At 36.0% G+C, this 5,000-nt stretch overlaps 4 non-coding genes across 4 annotated transcripts; all 4 read left to right on the forward strand.

Moving 5' to 3' along the window:
• Positions 1 to 339: 339 nt before the first annotated feature.
• On the forward strand, positions 340 to 411 carry TRNAQ-UUG (transfer RNA glutamine (anticodon UUG)). Its single transcript has one exon. It is a non-coding gene; the product is annotated as a tRNA-Gln (tRNA).
• A 1,345-nt stretch (positions 412 to 1,756) lies between these two features.
• Positions 1,757 to 1,828, forward strand: TRNAQ-UUG (transfer RNA glutamine (anticodon UUG)). The gene has a single exon. It is a non-coding gene; the product is annotated as a tRNA-Gln (tRNA).
• Positions 1,829 to 2,858: 1,030 nt separating this feature from the next.
• Positions 2,859 to 2,930, forward strand: TRNAQ-UUG (transfer RNA glutamine (anticodon UUG)). The gene has a single exon. It is a non-coding gene; the product is annotated as a tRNA-Gln (tRNA).
• A 1,345-nt stretch (positions 2,931 to 4,275) lies between these two features.
• TRNAQ-UUG (transfer RNA glutamine (anticodon UUG)) lies at positions 4,276 to 4,347 on the forward strand. The gene has a single exon. It is a non-coding gene; the product is annotated as a tRNA-Gln (tRNA).
• The last annotated feature ends 653 nt before the right edge of the window (positions 4,348 to 5,000 follow it).

Genomic DNA, 5,000 nt, shown 5'->3' on the forward strand with positions numbered 1-5,000 from the left:
CTCTAAGCGAATAATTTAAGATTGTTTTTGAAATGTGGTTCCATGGTGTAATGGTTAGCACTCTGGACTCTGAATCCAGCGATCCGAGTTCAAATCTCGGTGGGACCTTTGTATCTTATTGCACTTACAGTTCAAATATCTTGTTCAATCTTGTACTTCTTACTAATGTTCATTTTCAGGGAAGCACTCTGGATCATGAATCCAGCCATCCAACTTCAATTCTCAGTTTGACCAGAATCATTTTTGCACATAAAGTTCAACTATGTGGTAATTAGAAGAAAATTGGCCTCTTTTGAAGCTTTCAATCTAAGGAAAAATGTATAAATGTCTTTGAAATGTGGTTCCATGGTGTAATGGTTAGCACTCTGGACTTTGAATCCAGTGATCCGAGTTCAAATCTCGGTGGGACCTTGAGAAGTTTTGCACATACCGTTGAAATATGCTGTTCAATTCTATACTTGTAATAATCCTCATTTATAAAGAAGCATTCTGGACTATGAATCCAGACATACAAGTTCAATTCTTAGATTCTATGGAACCATTTTTGCACGTAAATTTAATTTCTGGGATAATTATACTAAAGTGAGCACTCTGGACTATGAATCCAGTCATCCAAGTTCAATTCTTAGATTGTCCGGAACCATTTTTGCACATAAAGGTCACCTCTGGGATATTTATAATAATATGAGCCTTTTTTGAAAAGCTAGCCCTCTAAGCGAATAATTTAAGATTGTTTTTGAAATGTGGTTCCATGGTGTAATGGTTAGCACTCTGGACTCTGTATCCAGTGATCCGAGTTCAAATCTCGGTGGGACCTTTGTATCTTTTTGCACTTACAGTTCAAATATCCTGTTCAATCTTGTACTTCTTACTAATGTTCATTTTCAGGGAAGCACTCTGGATCATGAATCCAGCCATCCAACGTCAATTCTCAGTTTGACCAGAATCATTTTCACACATAAAGTTCAACTATGTGGTAATTACAAGAAATTGGCCTCTTTTGAAGCTTTCAATCTAAGGAAGAATTTATAAAAGGCTTTTAAATGTGGTTCCATGGTTTAATGGTTAGCACTCTGGACTTTGAATCCAGTGATCCGAGTTCAAATCTCGGTGGGACCTTGAGAAGTTTTGCACGTACACTTGAAATATGCTGTTCAATTCTATACTTGTAATAATCCTCATTTATTAAGAAGCATTCTGGACTATGAATCCAGACATACAAGTTCAATTCTTAGATTCTATGGAACAATTTTTGCACATAAAGGTAATTTCTGGTATAATTATACTAAAGTGAGCACTCTGGACTATGAATCCAGTCATCCAAGTTAAATTCTTAGATTGTCCGGAACCATTTTTGCACATAAAGGTCACCTCTGGGATATTTATAATAATATGAGCCTTTTTTGAAAAGCTAGCCCTCTAAGCGAATAATTTAAGATTGTTTTTGAAATGTGGTTCCATGGTGTAATGGTTAGCACTCTGGACTCTGAATCCAGCGATCCGAGTTCAAATCTCGGTGGGACCTTTGTATTTTATTGCACTTACAGTTCAAATAACTTGTTCAATCTTGTACTTCTTACTAATGTTCATTTTCAGGGAAGAACTCTGGATCATGAATCCAGCCATCCAACTTCAATTCTCAGTTTGACCAGAATCATTTTTGCACATAAAGTTCAACTATGTGGTAATTAGAAGAAAATTGGCCTCTTTTGAAGCTTTCAATCTAAGGAAAAATGTATAAATGTCTTTGAAATGTGGTTCCATGGTGTAATGGTTAGCACTCTGGACTTTGAATCCAGTGATCCGAGTTCAAATCTCGGTGGGACCTTGAGAAGTTTTGCACGTACCGTTGAAATATGCTGTTTAATTCTATACTTGTAATAATCCTCATTTATAAAGAAGCATTCTGGACATACAAGTTCAATTCTTAGATTCTATGGAACCATTTTTGCACGTAAATTTAATTTCTGGGATAATTATACTAAAGTGAGCACTCTGGACTATGAATCCAGTCATCCAAGTTCAATTCTTAGATTGTCCGGAACCATTTTTGCACATAAAGGTCACCTCTGGGATATTTATAATAATATGAGCCTTTTTTGAAAAGCTAGCCCTCTAAGCGAATAATTTAAGATTGTTTTTGAAATGTGGTTCCATGGTGTAATGGTTAGCACTCTGGACTCTGAATCCAGCGATCCGAGTTCAAATCTCGGTGGGACCTTTGTATCTTATTGCACTTACAGTTCAAATATCTTGTTCAATCTTGTACTTCTTACTAATGTTCATTTTCAGGGAAGCACTCTGGATCATGAATCCAGCCATCCAACTTCAATTCTCAGTTTGACCAGAATCATTTTTGCACATAAAGTTCAACTATGTGGTAATTAGAAGAAAATTGGCCTCTTTTGAAGCTTTCAATCTAAGGAAAAATGTATAAATGTCTTTGAAATGTGGTTCCATGGTGTAATGGCTAGCACTCTGGACTTTGAATCCAGTGATCCGAGTTCAAATCTCGGTGGGACCTTGAGAAGTTTTGCACATACCGTTGAAATATGCTGTTCAATTCTATACTTGTAATAATCCTCATTTATAAAGAAGCATTCTGGACTATGAATCCAGACATACAAGTTCAATTCTTAGATTCTATGGAACCATTTTTGCACGTAAATTTAATTTCTGGGATAATTATACTAAAGTGAGCACTCTGGACTATGAATCCAGTCATCCAAGTTCAATTCTTAGATTGTCCGGAACCATTTTTGCACATAAAGGTCACCTCTGGGATATTTATAATAATATGAGCCTTTTTTGAAAAGCTAGCCCTCTAAGCGAATAATTTAAGATTGTTTTTGAAATGTGGTTCCATGGTGTAATGGTTAGCACTCTGGACTTTGAATCCAGTGATCCGAGTTCAAATCTCGGTGGGACCTTGAGAAGTTTTGCACATACCGTTGAAATATGCTGTTCAATTCTATACTTGTAATAATCCTCATTTATAAAGAAGCATTCTGGACTATGAATCCAGACATACAAGTTCAATTCTTAGATTCTATGGAACCATTTTTGCACGTAAATTTAATTTCTGGGATAATTATACTAAAGTGAGCACTCTGGACTATGAATCCAGTCATCCAAGTTCAATTCTTAGATTGTCCGGAACCATTTTTGCACATAAAGGTCACCTCTGGGATATTTATAATAATATGAGCCTTTTTTGAAAAGCTAGCCCTCTAAGCGAATAATTTAAGATTGTTTTTGAAATGTGGTTCCATGGTGTAATGGTTAGCACTCTGGACTCTGTATCCAGTGATCCGAGTTCAAATCTCGGTGGGACCTTTGTATCTTTTTGCACTTACAGTTCAAATATCCTGTTCAATCTTGTACTTCTTACTAATGTTCATTTTCAGGGAAGCACTCTGGATCATGAATCCAGCCATCCAACGTCAATTCTCAGTTTGACCAGAATCATTTTCACACATAAAGTTCAACTATGTGGTAATTACAAGAAATTGGCCTCTTTTGAAGCTTTCAATCTAAGGAAGAATTTATAAAAGGCTTTTAAATGTGGTTCCATGGTTTAATGGTTAGCACTCTGGACTTTGAATCCAGTGATCCGAGTTCAAATCTCGGTGGGACCTTGAGAAGTTTTGCACGTACACTTGAAATATGCTGTTCAATTCTATACTTGTAATAATCCTCATTTATTAAGAAGCATTCTGGACTATGAATCCAGACATACAAGTTCAATTCTTAGATTCTATGGAACAATTTTTGCACATAAAGGTAATTTCTGGTATAATTATACTAAAGTGAGCACTCTGGACTATGAATCCAGTCATCCAAGTTAAATTCTTAGATTGTCCGGAACCATTTTTGCACATAAAGGTCACCTCTGGGATATTTATAATAATATGAGCCTTTTTTGAAAAGCTAGCCCTCTAAGCGAATAATTTAAGATTGTTTTTGAAATGTGGTTCCATGGTGTAATGGTTAGCACTCTGGACTCTGAATCCAGCGATCCGAGTTCAAATCTCGGTGGGACCTTTGTATTTTATTGCACTTACAGTTCAAATAACTTGTTCAATCTTGTACTTCTTACTAATGTTCATTTTCAGGGAAGAACTCTGGATCATGAATCCAGCCATCCAACTTCAATTCTCAGTTTGACCAGAATCATTTTTGCACATAAAGTTCAACTATGTGGTAATTAGAAGAAAATTGGCCTCTTTTGAAGCTTTCAATCTAAGGAAAAATGTATAAATGTCTTTGAAATGTGGTTCCATGGTGTAATGGTTAGCACTCTGGACTTTGAATCCAGTGATCCGAGTTCAAATCTCGGTGGGACCTTGAGAAGTTTTGCACGTACCGTTGAAATATGCTGTTTAATTCTATACTTGTAATAATCCTCATTTATAAAGAAGCATTCTGGACATACAAGTTCAATTCTTAGATTCTATGGAACCATTTTTGCACGTAAATTTAATTTCTGGGATAATTATACTAAAGTGAGCACTCTGGACTATGAATCCAGTCATCCAAGTTCAATTCTTAGATTGTCCGGAACCATTTTTGCACATAAAGGTCACCTCTGGGATATTTATAATAATATGAGCCTTTTTTGAAAAGCTAGCCCTCTAAGCGAATAATTTAAGATTGTTTTTGAAATGTGGTTCCATGGTGTAATGGTTAGCACTCTGGACTCTGAATCCAGCGATCCGAGTTCAAATCTCGGTGGGACCTTTGTATCTTATTGCACTTACAGTTCAAATATCTTGTTCAATCTTGTACTTCTTACTAATGTTCATTTTCAGGGAAGCACTCTGGATCATGAATCCAGCCATCCAACTTCAATTCTCAGTTTGACCAGAATCATTTTTGCACATAAAGTTCAACTATGTGGTAATTAGAAGAAAATTGGCCTCTTTTGAAGCTTTCAATCTAAGGAAAAATGTATAAATGTCTTTGAAATGTGGTTCCATGGTGTAATGGCTAGCACTCTG

This window comes from Crinia signifera, unplaced genomic scaffold, assembly GCF_055691185.1.
Source record: "Crinia signifera unplaced genomic scaffold, ASM5569118v1 HAP2_SCAFFOLD_626, whole genome shotgun sequence".
In the NCBI taxonomy this organism is placed as follows: Eukaryota; Metazoa; Chordata; class Amphibia; order Anura; family Myobatrachidae; genus Crinia; species Crinia signifera.